Source organism: Meleagris gallopavo, chromosome Z, assembly GCF_905368555.1.
Source record: "Meleagris gallopavo chromosome Z, MGAL_WU_HG_1.1, whole genome shotgun sequence".
NCBI classification, from domain to species: domain Eukaryota; kingdom Metazoa; phylum Chordata; class Aves; order Galliformes; family Phasianidae; genus Meleagris; species Meleagris gallopavo.
Window position 1 is genome coordinate 12,545,579 of NC_139435.1, and position 23,118 is coordinate 12,568,696.

A 23,118-nucleotide genomic window follows, 5' to 3' on the forward strand; every position below is an offset into this window, starting at 1 on the left:
GCTTTTTATTTCTATTAACAAATGATGGGGTTTAAGCAGGTTTTTAAAAAACTCGTAATATTGAAACAAACAAATATTGGTGAGTTTTCTAGAAAGTAATAAAGAAAGTTTATAAAGCTATCATTTTAAGAATAAAAGTGTGCATATGTGTGAACTCTGTTATTGTGAAAAAAATTACAAAAGCTGCTAACCTCTGAAGGAATTGAGCTCTAATCCATGGACAAGATATAATGCATAATGTATGGGGAAAAAAAGGTAAAGAAAATGACTAATGCAAATTAAAGATAAATACAGATCTGAAAGTCAGTTGGCAACATAAAAGCCTAATTTAGGTTCTACAGAAGTGTATGGATTGAGGGAGTTAAGCTGTTTGCATAAAATGCTAGTGTTGTTCTATATTAATGATAAATTTTGCTTGACTATTTCTTTTTCTAGACAGAGAGATTTCAAAATTATCATTGTACAGCACTTTTTTATTTTTGGAAGAGACAATTTTCAAGTTACTTGTCTTGACTCTGTTGTAATAACTAGTTTAATAAAGTTTCTTTTAATTAAGAGTTCAGCATTTGGAAAGTGGAGTGAAGATATTGCAATATTCTGTACCTACAGATGTACACAGCATAAATGTGAAAAACAAGCAGAAAGACAGCATCTGCTCAAATAGAAAGAATGGCAGATACAATGACTGTAGAGTAATGAGCCCTATATATGAGTAGGAAATACTGAAAGGTCCAGCAGTTATTCTCTTTGCTTTTCTTGAAAGGCAGACGTTTCAACAGGTCTGCAGGACAGGATAGATGGAAATCTATGGGATTCCTTGGAGAAAGGCCAACAGCCTCTTTGTCTTCTTGATAAAATCTTTTAAAATATCTGATGCCAGCAAATGAAAGTAGCGCATATACACAGACATGTGGTTGTCAAACTGAGACAACCTGACTACCCAGTTTTCTGTATCTTTTCCACAGTGTATCCCACTAAACCTCTTTTGTCCCCCTCTTGTAATGTTTTCTCATCTTTCCCGCAATCCTAAGACCAAATACATAATGTTGCAGAAAAATGAGAACAGTGTAATACTTCCATTCCATTCTGTATACAGCGACTACCTTATAAGAATCTTTAATTTGACTCTGATTATTCTACTAAAGCTAACTGAACTTGTCTGAATCTCAAGGAAAAAAGAAACCTCAAGTTCTTGCCACTGAAAAGATGCTACCGCTGTTTTTAGAATTTCAAGATCCTATATGATTTTAAAGGACATTTCATGCAGTGTTAAGCCACAAACTACTGTTCTAAAGCTCTACTGCAAAGAAAAATATCTTCCATGACCCACTACAAAAAATAGTTGCAGTATGTTTAATATCTCTGATATACATTGAAATTCACTGATACCTCAATTCTGAGTATGATATATGTGAAAAAAAACACAAAACCTCCAAACCAACAGCCACAAATAATACAAAAAGGTTAAGCTGAGTTGTAGCTAGATAATTTATGATTCTATCTAGAAAATAATTGCCTCTAATTGCCCCTCATTTCTCTTAGTCTTCAAAATGCAAATGTCACTTAAAGTAGGGCTGCTTTTAGTAAAAACTCAGGCAACCGAACACAAACTTTGGAGAGAGAAAAGACAGTTTCGTCAACTTGGCAACTTTTCAGCTGGACAACTAGTTGCAAGAAAATTTTACAATAGAATTTCCACATATACAAGGTCATCTATAATATCTTGTACTGTTCATAGGGTTTTTTTTGATCTTTGCGCTTTTATTTGTTAGATAAACAAGTACAACAGTTTACCTGGACTTCCCAAAGCTCTCCAATATTTTGATACAAGCAGAAAAACGAGCTCCCTCAATGAGACAATCCACGGAGTCTGTCACATTAGCAGCCTATTGTGTTTGCTGAGAGGAGTTCTTCTCAGAGAGCTTGCCTAAGAGAGGCTTTGCTTGTGGTTTTCATTGTCATGACCAGTAGAAAAAAAGCTGCTGTCCTCAGGATATTAAGTAAGAAGTGGCAGAGGAAAAGGGAACTAAAATGTGTTCAGACTGGCTGTTGCCACCAGCTGTATTCATTACATGATATCTTAAGAGCAGTGTGAACTCCAGCATTGCATTTACACCATGTTGCAGTCCCATGAAGCTATATCGGTACGTACAAGCTTGAATTTTACAGAACAATATTTAAGGAAATATTTGTGGGAATTAAAAATTTAAACAAAACATATGGACCTCTTGGGTTGTGAAGTCTATCCACCTGCTGCCAACAAGAATCACTGCATCCATTCCTACTCATCAACTGAAGATGTCAGCTAATGTGTTTTTTTGCTCCCACTCTTGCCAGTAATTTCTCAAGACATTCTGCTGGCCATTTTTTCTAAAGCTTTTGCTTTAACACAGTTTTCATTGTTGTTGTTTTTAAATTATGATCATACTCTTTTTTTTTTTTTTCCCCACCCTTTTGCCTCTCAGTTTACTGCACAAATCAAAGATTTTGAAGTATGATATAGGATAAGAAAGATACTGAGAAAATGAGTTTTATGAGAAACTCCAAACCTGCTGAAGTTAAATCCAAAACATAAGGCACAACCCTCTGCTAAATACAGCTCAGTGAAGTTTCTGGAGCTCTGCATGATAATGAGATCGCAGGTGAAAAAATTTGTCTTTGAGCTTCACTAGATGTTGTTTGGTTCTTCCTCATTATTCATCTCCTGTGCATTTTTTTAAAAAATTTTGAATGCCTAATTAAAGCATTGGAGGTGCTTGACATTTCTGGATTAGTTTTACAAACATTTCTATTTTAGCTAGTTCAGAAGACTATTAGAGTGTTGGAGGAAGCTTATTTGAGATAAAAATACTACTGCTTTCTCTGTATTTGTCACTTGCCAATGAAAACAATTTTTTTAAATTAAATCAGTGTTTTTTTTCTTAGTGGGAGAAATGCAGTTCTGAGCAATATTCTTCATACTATTCATTCTGCTATGCTCTGTATTTGATTTATAAACTCATATTTATTTGTGAAAATACACAATGATTGCAAGTGATGAAGCTTTTATTGTTAGTCTTAAAGCAGATTGGACTTTGTAACTTGCTATTCTATCTGGCAGACTACACAACTGTTATACAGTGCTATATGTAACAATATAGTCATTTTGCACTGGTAAACACTACTGCAAGTTATGGCTCACATTATCAGGCAAAGCATACAGTGATCAAAGAATGAACTCCTCTTTGCAGCTCTAAGTGCTAGAGAGTTCCTGTCTTCTCTTTCATCCACTGCACAGTTGTAAAGACGTTCCTAATTGATAGAATGCTGCTGAGAAATTGAATTGTAACAAAAATACTGAAAATCACAGTTTAGGCTGCAAAAGTGCTGTGAACGTTGCTAATCTACAATTTGTATGATTCATTTTATACTTGCAGGTGCAACAGCTTCCTGGATCCCTTCTATTTCTTCCACATAGAGTGGAGTGTTTCTGAGTACTTTGGAGGAATTAGTTATTTTTTCTGAAGAAAGAATCTGAAGGAATTGATATTTTAAGGAACATCACCTGCAAGCCTGAAAGCACACTGGAACTGTTTTGTACTTTCCTTTTTCTACTTTCCGCAAAAACAGAAGCAGAAGCAGCAATAACAACTTCACAGATTTAAGCATGACAAGCATATCAAATAAAGATAGTATCTTCCTGTATAGAAGCATGCCATTCCAGAATTGGTGTAGACCAAAACTGGCATCTAAAGCCCAGTATAACAATGACTTTCCAAAATTCTCAAGTGCAAAATTTATCACTGCAGTCTTATGTGCTTTTTGTTAATATTTTCTCAAATTTTGGTTTCCACATATCTTTTGGAAAAATGTCTGCTTAATAATTTATTTTGTCATAAATAGACAAAAGACAAAAGGGGAAAAAGTGCCCCTGACTTGATCTGCTTTAAGGTGCTAGTTTATTTTTTATGGCAACTTTCATACATTGTTCTTCACTCTAGAATTGCAGTCAGTCACAACTGTTTGAACAGCTTTGGGCTTCCAGGTCAATGCTCACAAAGAATGTCACAGTCACGATCTTGTTACAGCCACGGCCGTGTTGGTATCTTTACTCGATATGCTGTGAACTGGAGAGGTGAAATTCTATTAGAAAAAAAAAAACAAAAAACAAAAACAACAACAACAACAAAAAAAAACAACAAAAAAACTGTTTTGCTTTCCATGTTGTTTTAGCATGCTTCATTTCGTTGATCTTAGTGATCAATGTCACTCCAAAGCAGGTCTGATAGCATAACAGAATTGACTGTAAGGGAGTCTGGGAGGTGAACAACACAGAAATTATTTTTTTGGCCAGGTAATTCCTAAACCACAGCTACAAAATGTTCATGGGAGAGCCCCCTTCGGACAGGTGCACTAATATCAATAAAGAAAGCCTGGCAGCCCTCTTCCTAGGTCAGAAGTAGTTGTTCCATCTGTAATGTAAAATGCATGCAGATACGTGGAGTGCTGAAGAAAAACAAGTCAGTTTTTTGCAGAAGCCTGTCTTCCAGTCTCCTCATAACTCCCATAGGTCTTTTGCCACCTAGTGGCAGATTAGGCTCAGCAAAAGAGATTATATATCTTTCCTGCTGAAAATCAGTTGCACATTCCTGTTCTCAGAGGGTTAGGCTATCTAGTTTCATGCCACTCCTGGGAGATAACATTTCAACAATTCTACCACAGTCAAAAGACAAGGCAATGAGTTAATATGCCTGCTTAGCACTACTATGCCAATCCTGGGAGCAGTGCTGAGAGTGTGTGCCATACAGTTGCTGCCCACGACAGGTAGCCATGGTTATGATCCAGTTACAGAGTCATTTTGGAAAGCACCTGATTTTCAGTAGAAATTTGATATTCACGAACACTGGCAGGAGCTTCTGTTTTTATTGCTGTATTTCTTGTCAGAGCAGACTGTGTTATCTTTGTGTCTGCAAGACGGGGCCAGACTTCCTGAAATGTGTGCTGTTTCAATTCCACGAGGTTGATATTTGACAGCAGTTTTAGTATTTCTGACACAAGTTTGATGTGGTCATGAGCAAATTAACGGCACTGTCTCATGTCTAAATGCACTGTCATATATACAGCAACAGCTGGGCTTCCCAGATACTATTTGTGGACAGCTGACAGGCAGGATACCCTGAAAGTGCATCAAATTTATGCTGTGGTTCTTTTAGACTGCCATAATTAAATCCTTATAACCTTGAAAGTGTTGAATATAATTACCATTTCTAGATCTCTTTATACTAATGGGAGGCAGCTTTTGAAAACTGAAGAAAGAGGGCAAAAGATGATGATAGAACTTCCCCATGCCTGTTAAACTTTGTAAAGAAAGTGTTTCTGCCATGGAGGAAAGCCCAGTGTGCTCCAGAGTGTCACAGGCATGTGCTTGTCCTTGTGGATCAGCTTGGCTGTAAGCAATGCACTAAACCACTCCTTTCACAGCATAGGTCTTCCAGTGAGCATCAAAAGCTGATGTAAAACCCCTGTAGTACAAAAAAAATTGTATATTTGAAAAGACAGAAGCCTTTTTTTTTTTTTTTTTTTTTATAGCTTGACCTGAGTTCTGTTGGCTCAGACCCTAAGAAACATTTCCTTGATGTGTTTGGATGCAAAACCTGTCTCTGACTAGATGGGAATGCAGAGTCTTTAATAAATGGTCCACCGGTACCAGAAAAACTCTCTTGATAGTGCAGGGCCTACTGTAATGGACAGCAGCCCTGACATGCTCAGACACACCACATTGCCCCTAACTTCCCACACACCACAATTCATGCCTTGCTGAGGGGCACCGCTGGCACAGATGGCAGCTTGATTAATGAGCTAAATAGCAGGTGATGTGCGTGAAGCTGACTGCTGAGTTTTCAGTAGTGTGCTCTGGGGTCATGGGAAGGACATGCAGATATCCTGTCCATGGGCCTGGCGGCCATCTTGATAAGGCATGCAAGGCAGGAAGCTGCTAGAATCAGTAGGTGAGGGGAAGGCTGTGGAAAATGGGATAAGAAGGAGGGTGGAGGAGCATGGCAGGGTTGCAGTGAGTTGGGCAGGGGCATTTTGTGTGGGGAGAGGAGCTCTGACAGCTGGGAAGAACGGGCAGCCATTTGTCTCCCCTCACAAGGTTGTGCTCCCTCTGTTTCCCCCATGCACCCCAGCAGAGTCTGGCCCTGCCCTGCCCCACCTTGGTTCTGCCTCTCTGCATTATTCCTGCCCAGACTCAGAATGCCAGTGAAGGCCCTATGACTGGCTGGGACCAGCAAGGCTGGGACCTTGGCATGCCCACCTTTAGTAGTTACTGTGTCCAGGAAAAGGAGAAGAGAGGAATCCTGAAGTGGGGGAAGGGAGTTTTTGGTGGTAAGTGTGGAGTATACATGGTCAAGTGGGGAATTATCTGTTGGAGTGCCTTCCCCCTCAGCAGATATGGTGGGACTTGAGGGAGGAAGCAGCTTTCATATAGAAGAAGTTATTTCAGTTACCTCCCACATATACCCCAGTATAAATGTTTTGGTGGGGAACTATTTGGCCTGGCTTTCCCCTCAGCATGCCCCCAGCTACTGTTACCAGCAGGAAGAAGAAGTGGAAAAGCAAGAGGAACAGACATCCTTAGCAAAACGCCTCTAACTTCCCTTTTTCCTCAATGTGTCCTTCCCCACCTCTGCCTGGGAATTAAAAAAAAAGGTTCAAGAACATGCAAATCACTCACCAGCAGTTGTGCAAACTGTTGGAGGGAGAGATGTCTCTGTGCTCCCCATGCCTTCACATGCAAACTTCTCACCTTTTTCACATGTTAACCATCTGCCAGCTCATTTGTTTTTAGTTTGGAGAAGCAAAACAGGAATCCTTTCCTAAAAAAGATCCCAGCTCCAAGCATGGTCCTCTCACTGTTAACCCTTCTGAGCAAAAGACTTGCAGCAGGTATCTGTGACTCTTTGGGTATTCATTTAGCTCATTTACCATGAGCTTTCCCAGGCTAGAGGGTAGCAAAGGACCTTTACTCTACAAGATCTCTTCCTTAAACCTTCAAAGAAAGTAACTGGGAACTGAACAATTTAGGCCTTGTCAATGTTATGTGATTTTTTATTATTGATTTTTTTTCCTCTTCCTTGACACTGAATTAAAAACTTCAATATCAGACACATTTAGTAGCAAGTGCCCATGTCATATTAGTGGTAAGCAGCCTACTTTTGCTTTAAAAAGATGTTTACTTAACAAAAACAAACAAACAGTGTTCACAATTAATTTTGGAAAGTAAAGCAATCTCTGACAAACTCTGACAAAAAAATATTTTAATAATATGCAACTTGCATCAATTCACACTTTAGGTGCTCTTAAGTAAGTACCTGTAACATGTATGGCTGAATTTGAAAACATGTAGAACAGAGAAAATGAAGACTCAAGTTGAATTATTCGTTGCCTTGATTCTTTCACCATTCTCCCTCTGCACTCTTTCATGAGTTTCTGTGATAATTAATATTATTTAGTATAATCAGAGAATCAGAATTGTAGGAGTTAGAAGAGGCCTCCAGAGGTCATCAAGTCCAACAAGCAAAGCAGGCTCCCTACAGCAGGCTGCATAGATAAATGTCCTGGTGAGTCTTGAATATCTCCAGAGAAGAAAATTCCACAACCCCCCTGGACAGTGCTCCATTACCCTCACTGTGAAGAAGTTCCTTCGTACATTTGTATGGAACATCCTATGCTCAATTTTTTGGTCGTTTTGCTTGTTCTGTCCCCACAGACTGCTGAAAAGAGATTGGCCATGTCCCTTTGACTCCCCTTACTTACAATACTTATAAACATAAATAAGATCCCCTCTCAACCTTCTTTTCTCAAGACTGAACAGACCCAAGTCACTCAGACTTTCCTCACAGAGGAGATGCTCCAGGCCCTCTATCATCTTTGTGTCCTTCCTCTGTACTCTTTTCAGGAGATCCCTGTCTTTTTTGTACCCGGAGCCCAGAACTGGTTACAGTACTTCAGATTAGGGCTGAGCAGGGCGGGGGGGGGGGGGGTAGGGGGGTGGGGTGGATCGTCTCCCTTGACCTGCTGGCCACACTCCTTTATAATGCACCCCAGAATCTCCTTGGCCTTCTTGGACACCAGGACACACTGCTGGCTCATTGCCAACCTGCTGCCCACCAGAACACCCAGGTCCTTCACAGAGCTCCTCTCCGGCAGGTCATGCCCCAACCTGTACTGATACTTGCAGTTATTCCTTCCCAGGTGCAAGACTCTACACTGACTGCAACCATTAACAATTTCAGAGTCTCTTCTCACAGTCTCGGATTTTAATCTTTTAATATATGCTATGTTACAACTGTTGTTGTATTCTAAATCATGATGGGAGAAAGGACAAGTTAAAAAAACTCGGTGCTTTGCAGTTTAACCTGAATTATATAATAGGAGTGTTATTTATGTTTCAATGAAACCTTGGCCTATTTTGTCAGATCACTTTTCCATGGCAGTCACATGGCTAAAAAGTGTTTGTTTGTTTGTTTGTTTTTCCTGGTTGGTGTATCATTAACAGGTTTCAAGAAATAGATTCAAATCCTGTTGATTCACTGTTGACCTGGATACAGAAAGTAAGAACTATTACTTCCAGTTTTAAGCTCCTTTACTTCTGCTGATATGGCAGGAGTAACCCAAAGAAACAAGAACTCCAACAAGAACTATGCTGTAGAGCTCACCGAACACTATGTTCACTTGAGGGAGTGTCAACGGTTTACGGGCTGGTTCGGCCCGGTTCCGTGACTAGAAGGGCGGAGGGATCCGCGGATCCGCGCCCCCGGGAAAAAAAAGAAAATAAGGGACCCCGAAATAATTGAAAACAGTGGCAACAATCTGAGGTAAAACAAAGTAATTTACTAAATATGGTATCAACAGAATTTTATAAGGAGAGAGAATGTGAAATTGATAGTGGATCGGCCTTACCACAACGCTGAGATGAGAAGCGCAGGCAGAGAAGCGCAGGCGAGAAGCGCAGGCAGAGAAGCGCAAGCGAAGCAGCGCAGGCAGAGAAGCGCAAGCGAAGCAGCGCAGGCAAAGAAGAGAGCATCAGGTGACCTTGCCGGGAGTTATATCTCCTCGCTGACCGCAAAGCCCCCTGGGGAAACGTAGCTGCTCTTCTCCGCTGGACAGGCACCCGGAACTTGAGCATCAGCAGTCAAACCCCCAGTACATTGCATGATGTTATGATGTGGAATACCGATAATGAAAAATCATGAAACCATGACATTCCACCCCTTATTCCACATCACTACATCATGCTTAATATAGACAAACAAAATATAAACACACGCACTAGGAATTACTGACTGCACTCCCTCAACATCAAGTTCCCTTGCGGTACACATTGAACATCCCCGTTTTCCTGCATCACCCACCAAGTGGACCCAGGTCCCTGGGCAAAAACAGTTCCACGAAGAGGTTTGTCCTTCTCAGAGGCTGGAATAACCCAAACTGCCTTTCCCAACATATTCTTTACATGTACAACAGGGACTTTATCTCCCTCTACGGTATGTAGGGAGCTGGACTGGGTTGGACCACCACGATTGATAGATCCTCTGGTATTGACTAACCAGGTGGCTTCTGCCAAATGCTTCTCCCAGTGCTTAAATGTACCGCCTCCCATTGCTTTCAGCATAGTTTTTAACAACCCATTGTATCGTTCAATCTTACCTGAGGCCGGTGCATGGTAGGGAATATGGTAAATCCACTGAATACCATGACCTTTAGCCCAGGTACCTACAAGAGAATTTTTAAAATGAGTCCCATTATCTGACTCAATTCTTTCTGGGGTACCATGTCGCCACAGGACTTGTGTCTCAAGACCTAGTATGGTATTTCGGGCGGTAGCGTGGGGTACTGCATAGGTTTCAAGCCACCCAGTTGTTGCCTCCACCATGGTGAGCACATAACGCTTACCATTACGAGATCGTGGCAAGGTGATATAATCAACCTGCCATGCCTCCCCATATTTGTACTTTTGCCATCGCCCTTCCTCCCAGAGAGGTTTCATTCTCTTGGCTTGTTTAATTGTGGCACACGTGTCACAGTCGTGAATGATTTGCGCAATAGCATCCATAGTTAAATCCACCCCTCGGTCTCTAGCCCACTTATATGTCGCATCTCTCCCTTGATGGCCTGAGGTCTCATGGGCCCATCGGGCTAGAAATAATTCACCCTTGTTCTGCCAGTCCAGATCTATTTGGGCCACCTCAATTCTGGCAGCTCTGTCTACCTGATGGTTATTTTGCTGCTCTTCAGTAGCCCTATTCTTGGGCACATGGGCATCTACGTGACGCACCTTTATAACCATATTCTTTATTCGGGCAGCAATATCTTTCCACAGGTCAGCAGCCCAAATAGGTTTACCCTTTCTTTGCCAGTTGTTTTGCTCCCACTGCTGTAACCACCCCCATAGAGCATTTGCCACCATCCACGAGTCAGTGTAAACATAAAGCATTGGCCACCTCTCCCGTTCAGCAACATCCAAGGCCAGTTGGACAGCCTTTACCTCTGCAAATTGGCTCGATTCTCCTTTTCCTTCAGTGGCCTCTGCAACTTGTCGTGTGGGGCTCCACACAGCGGCTTTCCATCTACGGTGTTTCCCCACAATACAACACGATCCATCTGTGAATAGGGCATATGTCTTCTCATTTTCGGGTAGTTCATTATATGGTGGGGCCTCTTTAGCACGTGATATCTCTTCTGCTGGTGGTGTTCCAAACTTTTTGCCTTCAGGCCAGTCCATGATCACCTCTAGGATTCCTGGACGGTTGAGATTCCCCATCCGCGCTCGCTGCGTAATCAGCGCAATCCACTTACTCCAAGTGGCATCAGTAGCATGATGGGTGGAGGGACCCTTTCCCTTGAACATCCAGTTCAGCACTGGCAGTCGAGGTGCCAGAAGGAGCTGTGTTTCTGTACCGATTACTTCGGAAGCAGCCCGAACCCCCTCATACGCGGCTAAGATCTCCTTCTCAGTTGGAGTGTAGCACTCTTCAGACCCTCTGTATGCCCGACTCCAGAATCCCAGGGGTCGGCCTCGGGTCTCTCCTGAGGCTCTTTGCCACAAACTCCAAGTGGGACCTTTCTCTCCAGCAGCAGTGTAGAGGATGTTCTTCGCATCCTGTTCCATCCGTACTGGCCCCAGGGCCACGGCACGGGCTATCTCTTGTTTAATCTGCTCAAAAGCCTGCTGCTGCTCAGGACCCCACATAAAATCATTCTTCTTCCGTGTCACCTGATAAAGGGGGCTTACAATGAGGCTGTAGTTTGGAACATGCATTCTCCAAAAACCCACTACACCCAGGAACGATTGTGTCTCTTTCTTATTAGTGGGTGGAGACATGGCACTGATTTTGTTGATCACATCTGTTGGGATGTGACGACGGCCATCTTGCCACTTTATACCTAGGAACTGAATTTCCTGGGCAGGCCCTTTCACTTTGCTTCGCTTAATAGCGAAACCAGCACGCAGAAGGATCTGGATTATTTGCTCTCCTTTCTCAAAAACTTCCTTTGCTGTGTTGCCCCACACGATGATGTCATCAATATACTGTAAGTGCTCAGGAGCACCTCCCTGTTCCAGTGCAGCTTGGATCAACCCATGGCAAATGGTTGGGCTATGTTTCCACCCCTGGGGCAAACGATTCCAGGTATACTGAATGCCCCTCCAGGTGAAAGCAAACTGTGGCCTAGATTCTTTGGTCAAAGGAATGGAGAAAAAGGCGTTAGCAATATCAATGGTGGCGTACCATTTGGCTGCCTTTGACTCCAATTCATATTGGAGTTCTAACATATCTGGCACAGCAGCACTCAATGGGGGTGTGACTTCATTCAGGCCACGGTAGTCCACCGTCAGCCTCCATTCTCCACTGGCTTTACGCACTGGCCATATGGGGCTGTTAAAAGGTGAGTGAGTCTTGCTAATCACTCCCTGATTCTCTAGTTGGTGAATCAGCTTCTGAATGGGGAGCAAGGAATCCCTGTTGGTGCGGTACTGCCGTCTGTGCACCGTTTTTGTAGCAATCGGTACTTGTTGCTCTTTCACTCGTAGCAACCCCACGGCAGATGGATCTTCTGACAGGCCAGGCAAAATAGACAACTGCTTAACACCTTCTGTGTCTACAGCAGCTATTCCAAAGGCCCATCGATACCCTTTGGGATCCTTAAAATATCCCCTTCTGAGGTAATCAATACCAAGTATGCATGGAGCCCCTGGGCCAGTCACAATAGGGTGTTTTTGCCAGTCTTTACCAGTGAGGCTGATTTCGGCCTCCAACATAGTCAGCTCTTGGGAACCTCCAGTCACCCCATGAATATAAATTGATTTTGTCCCTTGGTGACTCGAGGGCATTAGAGTGCACTGTGCACCAGTATCCACCAGGGCCTTATATTTTCGTGATTCTGATGTGCCAGGCCATCTAATCCACACAGTCCAATAAACTCTATTATCCCTTTCCCCCCCTGGCTGGGGGCAGGGCCCCTCTATTTGTTACCTTCACTGTCTGCAGCAACTGGAGCAATCACCTTTTTAGAGAAGTTCACCTTGGTGGTTGATTTGTCTTGTAACTCTCTTACCCGTGCTTGAAGTACAGGAGTAGGTTGTTTATGCCACTCCTTCATATCTTCTCCATGGTCACGTAGGTAATGCCACAAGGCAAAACGTGATGTGGTCTTACTGTTGTCACTTGCTCGAGCAGGAGAACGTCTTCTTTTGATAGCTGAGACATTAGATGCCACCGGCTGGGAGGAAATCAAGTTGATCAGCCCCTCCAATAGGCTGTTTTGGGGATTCTGGTCCCCATTTGATGTATCCGTTACCTCCATGGATTTATCAGCTTCAGGCACGGTTGATAGTTTGTCTATTATATCTTCTTGTTTGTTTTCCATTCTGTCCAGCTTTTCAGCTACCTTTGTAATGGCTGAAACACAAGCTCGCAGAGGGCTTAAATGTAACTCAAAGTCTTGAAGTTTATTAACCAATTCACTTATAAGGGGTCTTCTTTCCCCTCTGCCATACATTGCTGCAAATGTGCTGGCGTACCTTTCTGGTGCGGTCTTTGTGAATGTACGCCACATGTTTGGTGTACACCTGACTCTCTCGGGATCATGCTCTTGGTCTGGCTCGTCAGGAATGAAATCGGGGCTATGTAGCATTTCCACCACAGCATATTCTCTTAAATAACAGATGCCTTCTTCCATATCAGCCCATTTCTTTTTCTCAGGCATCAGATCATCTTTGAAGGGGTATCTTTCTTTTACAGCTAACAACATCCGCTTCCAGAGGGTAAAGGCCTGGTTCTGGCATGTACTAATACCTCTGTCAATGGCTGAGTCCCTAGCAACGCCACCCAGTTGGCGAGCTTCTCTACTATCCAGCCACACACTGTTGGCCCCATTGTCCCAACATCGAAGTAACCAAGTGGCAATAGGCTCATTTGGGTGACGTGAAAAGTCTTTTCTCAGACTTCGAATTTCATTCATTTTCAGAGATCGATCAACAATGGTAACGATATCTTGCTCACCTCTTACTCTTTCGGGACTTCTTGTTGCCCTCATTGGCGCCGGTGACCGTGGTCTTACTGAGGGCCCCTCTCCTGGACTTAGGGGTGCTTCTTGTGGATCTTGGAGCCACTCCTCTGGACCTCTCTCCTCTTCTTTCTTCTCTTCTAACTGAGTCGAGATTCGTTTCATTTTCCGTCCTCTTACAGGGGCAAGTGACATCAATTGTGGTGCTTCCTGTAGTTGATCAGGTTGGTCAGTTCCAATGCTCTCATCCTCCAGTTCAGCTCGGAGCCTGTCTCGTTCGATTATGAGAGTATCTAGCTCAGATTGGAGGGTGTCTTGTTGAGATTGAAGACTGTTGAGTTTGGATTGCAGGGAGTCTCTCTCAATTCGGAGGGCATCTCTCTCATATTGGAGGCTGTTTCTCTCGACCAGGAGACTCTCTCGCTCATTTTGCACTGTTTCCCTGAGACTCTCCTTTTCAATTTCACAAACTCTCTCCCTCTCCAGGATAGTATTGAATAAGGCCCGGTAAGCATTAGCCAGGCCCCAAACAATTTGGGCCTCCTCAGATCTTCCTGAGCCACGACATTCCTGTCTCAAATATCTGTTTAAATTTTCAGGGTCTTTCAGGTGTTCTGGAGTAAAGTTCCATGACACCGAAGATTTCCATCTCTCTAAAGTCTCACCCAGGCCTCTCCACATTCCCTGCCACTCAGTATTTACTGGTTTTGGGGCAGACTTCCTCAAAATATAATAAATACTAATAATAAGTGAAATGGTGAGCAGTACATTCACGGAGATTAATAACGTGATCAGGTGAGCATTGAAAATCCGCATAAAGAATTCAAAGGAGAGGCTGGAAACCTGCTTAAAAATCCCCAACCCTGTAAAATTAGCAGCTCCCTCTGGAATGGTATGCCACATAATATGCAGATGCCACATAGTTATTTCCATCCATGTTTTCAATTGGCTATATATACCTATTGCTCCATAGAGCAAAGTGGTGAACTTAATTAAGGCCCAGTATGTTTTTAGCATTAAGAAAGAAGAGACAGTGGCATGCAGCCCCTTAAAAGGCAGTTTCAGTAGAGAAAGCATTTTTTCTCTTTTTTTTCTTTTACAGAAACAAGATAGCAAGGCTCAAAGTTTACAAATATCCTAGAGTATTGGCCGTCCGCCTGGACTTTTCAAGGTCACGCTTTCAGACAGTACTGGTGAAACAGATAAACTTTCCCAATGAAGCTGTCTGAGAGCGGAGAGAGAGATTTGTTCAAAAAGCTAAAAAGCAACTGGTGCCCGCATTCTCCACCAAGAATGTCAACGGTTTACGGGCTGGTTCGGCCCGGTTCCGTGACTAGAAGGGCGGAGGGATCCGCGGATCCGCGCCCCCGGGAAAAAAAAGAAAATAAGGGACCCCGAAATAATTGAAAACAGTGGCAACAATCTGAGGTAAAACAAAGTAATTTACTAAATATGGTATCAACAGAATTTTATAAGGAGAGAGAATGTGAAATTGATAGTGGATCGGCCTTACCACAACGCTGAGATGAGAAGCGCAGGCAGAGAAGCGCAGGCGAGAAGCGCAGGCAGAGAAGCGCAAGCGAAGCAGCGCAGGCAGAGAAGCGCAAGCGAAGCAGCGCAGGCAAAGAAGAGAGCATCAGGTGACCTTGCCGGGAGTTATATCTCCTCGCTGACCGCAAAGCCCCCTGGGGAAACGTAGCTGCTCTTCTCCGCTGGACAGGCACCCGGAACTTGAGCATCAGCAGTCAAACCCCCAGTACATTGCATGATGTTATGATGTGGAATACCGATAATGAAAAATCATGAAACCATGACAGGGAGATACCATGTAACACCAATCTCTGATCTCTATAATATTTCTTGTTTCACTAATATAGTACTTTGATGTGGGGAGTATTTCAAAAATTTCGATGGCATTCTTAATCTTTTAATAACTAACTTCTCAATGGTTGAGAAATGCAATCAGCAGGAACTAATATTAGGTGGGACTAATTTTTACAACTTCAAGCACCACAGATTGAGCATCAGATATTTTTGTCTGTCTCTTGGGAAACCCTTTCTATTTCTTGTCCTTTGCATTGCGAAGCTTCTTGAAAAATAATGCTGATATTACTATTTCCAGCTGACTCCTGAGTGTTGGAAATGGACAAGTGGTAAGTATTTTCAGAAGGAAAATACTGGTGATAGGTGGACAATTACACTAGATGATCTTCGAGGTCTTTTCCAACCGTGATAATTCTATGATTCTGTGATTCTATAGATTTTGCCCTTCAGTAGCACTTAATGACATTATAGATTCTCTGTTCTCAAGAGCAACTATTAGCACTACATTAATTACTTTGAAATGAGACACAGAAGTGACTCAGCTTTGCCTGTAGTTGTTTCTGTTCAGAAGCTACCTCTTCCACATCTAAACTGCAGAATAATGTGCCTCCATACAAGTAATTATTAGTGAGCTTATTACATGGCTGAACAGTGCCTTCAAATCGTAGCTATTACTCATCAGCTGACTAGCTGTAACTTTCTGGACTCTGCAGTTGGACTTTTGGATATCTGTTTCTCAGCCTGTTCTCTGAACTCAGTTAGTGCAGAGAGACTGAGTGATGGCTGAGAGTGCAGGATCAAGGTCAAAGCATAGTGAAATATGACTAAGAAACAGGATACAATGTCACGTTTTTCCATAGGTATTATAGTATCATGATGGAATTGGGACAGTTGTTAAAGAAGAACTACGGTTCCCAAAATGCTGCAGTCCTTCCAGATGTAAGGACATCCCTTTTCTTCTCTGTATCACCAAGCAGCACTGTTAGGAGTTGTTCCCATTCCCATTTGTTTGATTTATTACTCTTTATTCCTTTTATATTGCAGTATCCCACATTCCTTCATCATTTTTAGTACAGCAGTTTTCTTTCTATCTCAATTGAGCAACAACTCCTCCTTCTTCTCTTCTGGTTTCCCACAGGGGGAAGGGTGGGATAAAGGGAGCTAGGCCTGTCACACGGCAAAGATTCAATCCATGACATACAGTTAAGATTCTTTTTTCGCAGAGCTGAAGATGTTTTTTAAGAAAATAGACGATAGGCTAGGATCCCTGCTTGTGTAAACTGTAATGTAGGAAAACGACAATCCAGGATCAGGGTTTGGGTTTATGGAAGGGAGCATGTATGATAGAAGTGTGAGGTTACTGCCACTGAGCAAACACAGTTTTAGATGTCAGTAAGTAGCCTTGCATGATCTCTTGCAGCATTCTACTTCTAAGTCATCATTTGTTTGCCACTCATGCTGTGTTTAGTTTCTGCAAATTCTTCTGTAAGTGAGCAGTTTCACAACATAAGTGGAAAATTCACAATAGAAAAACTGAGCTTCTGCTATTATGCTGTCAGTCACCTTGTCTAGTAGTTCCTTCTGAGGAAATAACACTTTCTTAGTGTTGATGTGTGGCATGGGATACCACACAATTATAAACTGTTAAAAAGCTATGATGCTGTATAGTGACCTCCACAATTTTTTGTTACAGTTCATAAAGGTGAAGTTTCAGTATAAAAACCAGTTCCTCACTGGTATCCCCTCAGATTTGCTGCTAAATACTGTTCTATATCATATATCTTTGAAAAGATGCAGACTGAAGATATTCAAGGAAAGAAGAAGAAAGAAAGAGTGAAGTATGGGAAAAGAGCTGCTTTTCAGTCTAGATTATTTTACTGCTTGAGGTTACATAACAGCATGTTTGTACTAACAATGCATTAGAATAACAGCATGAGAAGAGTGACTGTATGAGAAATTCCTTAAGCTGGTGCTGCATGGAGGAGAAGGAGGGTTGGAGAACACTCTTCAAAAACATAACTTCAGGACAATTGTGCTGGTTAGAGAGGAATGAGTAAAATACATACTGAATATAGTTTCTACGGCACATATGGGCCGTTCTCCTTCCTTCTATCAAGCCAATGCCCTATCACAATGTCTGCCAAATAAGCCTTTTATATTTATGATATTTTTCAAAATACTAGTCAAACATTATTTATTTATTTATTTATTTATTTATTCATTTATTTATTTTTGTAAGTGTGAAGTAGTGTAACCAACACACTTTATCAGATTGCCAGAAATGAAATTAGGCATCTGGAAAAATGTTAAGTTCAGAATGTTGAAGTGTGATTAAAAATAAGAATAGTCATTTATATTATTTCTTAATCTAGTACAGTTCTTGACATCTATATTACATAGCCTAAATAACAATCCCATAATCAACACTTCAAAACATAAACTAACTTCAGGAATGTTTCCACAGGAATTCAAATCAAAGACAATCATAATTAAAAATGAAAACCCAGTTTAATCCAAATGATTTTAAAAACAAAGCTTCAATAAAAATCTGTGTATGAACTTCTGCCTAAGATTTACATAACATCCTTTCTATGGCCAAGTCCTTTGGGCTTTCAAAAAGCTTTTTTTGATTACCAATGAACTTTGATCCTTGTAGATGGTAGCAGGTTGGTTTCAAAGTTAGCTCCAAAGTTGGCTTCAAAGTGATTGTCAATCTCTGATATAATCCCCCCTTCCAAAAAAAAAAAAAAAAAAAAAAAAAAAAAAAAAAAAAAAGGAAAATTAAGTTAAATAAGAGTGTCTTACTCTGCTCCTTTGAAAAAGCACAGAGAAGAACTGAGATGTATTTTCCATTCGCTGAATCCTTTTAGTCCTTTTGGCTTTCAGCGTTTGTAGAGAGTATATACTCTGTCTGCATAAGAGTGCCAGCTGATATATCCACATTTTATAAAAAAAAAAAAAAAAGAAAGAAAAAAGAATTCTTGCTTCTGGTCCTACTCTTCTGGTTTTTTTTTGTTATTGTTTTTGTTTGTTTGTATGTTTGTTTTTCCCCGAGACTCTCCTCTCTGCTATCCTTGTACTGTCCCTTTTAATCCGTAGCTGGCAGATGCTAACGAGGAAACCCAGGAGATGTGATTGGGTTGCGTTTCCCTTCTTCCATTGTACACCTGTCCTGTGGCAAGACGTATGTCACTTTTCAGCTGTTAGATGGAAGGAAACGCTACTTCACGTATCACTTGCTCTCTGCAGTTATTTTTCGTATTTTTTTTCCTGTGGTGTCGTGCCGGGTGCTTGCACAACAGTGACCTCTAATGGACGGACCATTTTCATTCCTAATAGTAGCTTCAGAATTAGTTTAGGTAGAGAGGGTCATCTTGTCCATCTTTCTGCTCAGAACGGGGACAGTGCTTACCAAATAGCTCAAAATATTCCTTCACTGCATTTTGACTACCTGCAAAGATGTATGCTGCTGTCATGTAGATCTGTCCCAGTATTTGATTTCTCTCAGTGGAAAAAAAGTCTGATTGGATTTTTTTTTTTTTTTTTTTTTTTTTGCAGCTTATTTTCCATGCCTCTCATTTCTGTTTCTACTTCCATTTAATCTTATTAATTTAGTAGCTTACTGTGTCTATTATTTGCATGCACTTGAATCTACTGGCTACAGGATATGTGCAAATCACAGAATCATAGAATCACAAGGTTGGAAAGACCTACAAGATCATCTAGTCCAACCGTCTTCTCACTACCACTGCTACCACAAGCACTAAAGCATATCTTGCAGCTCCTCATCCAGACGCCTCTTGAACACTGCCAGGGACGGCGACTCCACCAACTCCCTGGGCAGCCATTCCAGTGCCTGACCACTCTCTGAGAGAAAAAGTTCTTCCTTATGTCTAACCTAAACCTCCTCTGGCGCAACTTATGGCCATTTCCTCAAGAATGAGGAAATGAGAAGTGGAAACTTAATTTGTCACAGTCTGTTTTAGTTTTGCTGTCTCCTCACAGTGGCTACCATCCATGGTAAATAGGAGACTTTCTGCTCCAAGTGCTAGTGATAGGGCAAACAAAGTGGGGAAGAGGAGGGAAGAGGCTTCTTGATGCTGAGTTGTGCCAGCTGCAAGCCTTGCTTTCCAGGATGCCAGGTATGCTCTGCACACCGGATACATTGCTGCACATCAGATAGATTGCAGGCGCATAATAATATTTTCCATTTTTCCATTGTTTACATTGCCAGTTTTTTTTTTTTTTTTTTTTTTTTTTTTCAAGCTCTGGCTAGATCAAAAGATAAGTCAGCTTGGCATCCATTAAAGGATGGGCTGTTGTGAAGCTCATTGATTGCACACAATATACCTATTATGGAGGGTAGATTAACTACTGACTGTAGTGGGGAGAAGAGTAGCAGGAAGGAGAAAAGCACTAGTGTTAGGCTAAGGTACTTCCATATTTTTAACTATTTATTCTTGAGGGCTGCTACATAAAGATGATCCATCACAGTTGCTCTTGTAGGCTAACCAAAAGAAATTTGACAGAAAGCTCATGTCATGAATACAAAATATTTGTATCAGTGGTAACCTAGTGTTGGAGTAATGAAAGAATTAGAGACAGAGGTCTCTAATCATCAGTTGCATGATATGTAGAGGGGACCCTCACTTTGAATGTCCAGCCCAGCATGGGCAGTCAAGGTGTCAAGAGGAGCTGTGTTTCAGTACCATCCACTTCCAAAGTAGCTCAAACTCCTTCATTTGCTGCCAATATTTCTTTTTCAGTTGGAGTATAGAGGGCCCCAGATCCTGTTTCCCTGACTGCAAAACTCTAGAGGCTGATGTCAAGTCTCACCTGGGGCTCTCTGCCACAGGCTCTAGGTGAGGCCATTCTCCCAGGCTGCAGCACAGAACATGTTTTTTTTTACATCCTGTCATACCTTGAATGGCCCAAGAACTAATGCATGAACTATCTCCTGTTTAACTTATTCAAAGATTTGTTGTTTCTCAGAAATCCGTGTGAAATTGTTCTTCATCTGGGTCACTTGATTTAAAGGATTTACAATCAGACTGTAAATAAGAATACTCATTCTCCAACCCCCTCCCCAAATTTAAGAAAGCTTGTGTTTCCTTTTTGCTACTTGGTGGAGACATAGCAGTTTTGTTGATCATATCCATTGGGATCTGATAATGTTCATCTTGCTGTCTTATTCCTAAAATGGATTTCTTGTGCAGGTACCTTGAATTTACTTTGTTTTAGAAGTGGCTTTCAGAGGGACTTGAACTGTTTTCTTCTCTTTCTCAGAACCTACTTCTGTGCTGCCTCACATGTTATATATATTTCAATATATTACTCCTCATCGTTTTTTCTCCATAGCCAAGATACAGATCCCCAGGGAGGAAGAGAGACTTCTTTTTTTATTTCTGGAGTTGACCAGACAATTCATCTACCATTTTCCCTTTCTATTTTTCCAGGTCATTGCTGCCAGTGAGTTGGTATGTGATAATGGTGTGCTCCAAACAAACTTCAGGCATATAGTTCATAGGAGTGCTTAGGAGTGCTGGGTTTCAGTGCTGGGACCCTGAATTGCTGAATAATGTCTAGTATGACCACTTGTAAGTAGGAAGGTTTTTTGTTTGTTTGTTTGTTTGTTTGTTTGTTTTGCCTTTTTTCCTGACATCGCTAACTGGCCATTTGTTTTGTGTGACAGAAATTTGGTCTCAAAGGGTAAAAATATTTTAACTATTCTGGGAACAGATGAAATTCTTTCCAAAGTACATGCAATAGAAATATGACACAGAACCATGAAAGAGTTATTTCAAGGTAAACTATAGGAGTACAGCTGTTTTCCAGAAATTAACTGTATGGAGACTTTTTTTTTAATCAAAGCTCATACGAGCTGAATGACAGAATCTATTAGGAATTAAATGAGAAGTTAGTAATTTCCTGAGACAATGCAAATGCCTCCCAAATTGAGGTACCTAGAAAATGTGGATTGATGTTTATATTTGTATTTTGGATCTTGTTCTGAAATTCTAAAATGAATCAGAGATTTCAGTACAATGAACTTCAGTGGGCCCTCCTTGCTACACAGCAACTCACTCTTTAACAGGAGTCCTAGCTCTGCCTGGATGTTATGACTAAGAAGATGCCAGCCGTCTTCCACTTTTCTGGACTATTTTTAACAGAAATTCTATTTTAACAATCAGTAAATCCAAATAGATTAACCAATATCCTTAGTCATATCTGCATTCATGGATTTATCTCATATCTCAAAACTTCTTTTACTTCTTAACCTACAAATTACCAGTAGCACTAAAGGAAAGCAGGCTTGTGTTGAGTGTTATTTTTCAGCGTAGCAATCAACACAGCTAGTCTTGGCCTTAAGTCAAAGGAAAATGCGATCTTTTCCTTTGCATTCATCAGCTCCTATTTCACATGAAGCAACAACTACCAGCAGCTGTTGGTGTAGTTTTAGTATTTTTTCATACTTTATTATGTCTGTACCTTTTGGTTTAGACTTGGCTCTGTAATGACAGGCAGAAATAAAATACTAAACTCTTTTTTCGCACTCATTTGATCTTGGGATTCCATGGGACCTAGATCTGCTCCTTCCACATCTTCCCTTCTGCATTTAAAGCACAGTCGGCCTCATCCAGATTATGTCAGTCTCAGTTCATTGACATTTTTGTAGGGATAAATTTGTTATCTCAACCAGTTCGATCTCTGCCTTGTGTAAAACTGTCAGAAAATGCACTTTCCCTCATTTACCCTCACTCTAACCTAACTAATTATTTTGCTCTCCGCTTTTTTTTTTTTTTTTAAACTACTACCTTTTTCTTTTCACCTAACCTGTATTGCTATAATACAAATTTCCACCCCGTCAGCATCAAATATTGTGATTTGCTTCCTTAGCGATGCTCCTGGGTCGCCTGTGATACAGAGATAAAAGCACTCCTTTCCTATAGAGTATATAGTACTCCTGGGGAAATCTAATAAGAATATAAATACATAGTTTGCTTTTTTTTTTTTTTTTTTGAACTGCCAGTCATATTTCGATTCAGATAAACCAATCTGAAACTTAAAAAGAATTTGAAAAAGAAGTAGAATTGTTGTTGTTGCTTATTTTCAAACCGCATTTGGCAACAGCAGAAACCTTGTGTTCAAAGTATTTGCATATTTATATGCTCCTTCTAAACAAACTTTTTTACAAAAGCAGCTATACATTTGAGTCATGCCAATAGAATAACTGTATTATAATTTGCCTTGCAAATTGTAATGTAGAGTTTTGCAGACACAAAGGCTCCATGTGTACATGAGAATGCTGAATGGAAAGCTTGAGTTAAAGAATCTCTGCAACAACAGGAATTCAGCATGCAAAAGCACAGTAAGATGCTAATTTGTTAGAACTGTTGTGCTTTTTCGGATTCCATTCATATTATATGTGAGTAAATCAAGTAACTTGAGTTGATTTTTTTTGCAGATACAAGCACAATGGTTTTTTGTTTGTTTGTTTGTTTTTGTTTTGTTCTGTTTTTTTTCTCACTTGTTCCTACACACTAGGATTCATTACAACAGAAATAAATAAGAAATGTCTATTTTCTATTTTAAATATCCAAAATGTTACTGAAACACTTCTGAGGCCATTTCTTCAGATTCAGGAAGAACTCGATTTTTGTGTAAAACAGAGACAGCCTCTGCCCAAACCCTCCAAACTTTGCGAAACACTGTTAAATGTAAGCTGTGTTCTGCCTTCAATCCTAT

The 23,118-nt window shown here is 41.0% G+C and overlaps 1 protein-coding gene across 5 annotated transcripts in view; it reads right to left on the minus strand.

Annotated features, from left to right (window-relative positions):
• The window catches only part of FYB1 (FYN binding protein 1), a 69,249-nt gene that overhangs the window by 45,143 nt on the left and 988 nt on the right, over nucleotides 1–23,118 (minus strand). The window contains exon 1 of one of the 5 annotated variants that reach the window (XM_085212748.1): nucleotides 1,795–5,500. The exons of the other annotated variants lie outside the window; for them this stretch is intronic. The gene's annotated coding sequence lies outside the window, so the exon portion shown is untranslated. Of the gene's footprint in view, nucleotides 1–1,794; nucleotides 5,501–23,118 lie in introns of those variants that run through there. 5 annotated transcript variants of the gene reach the window in all.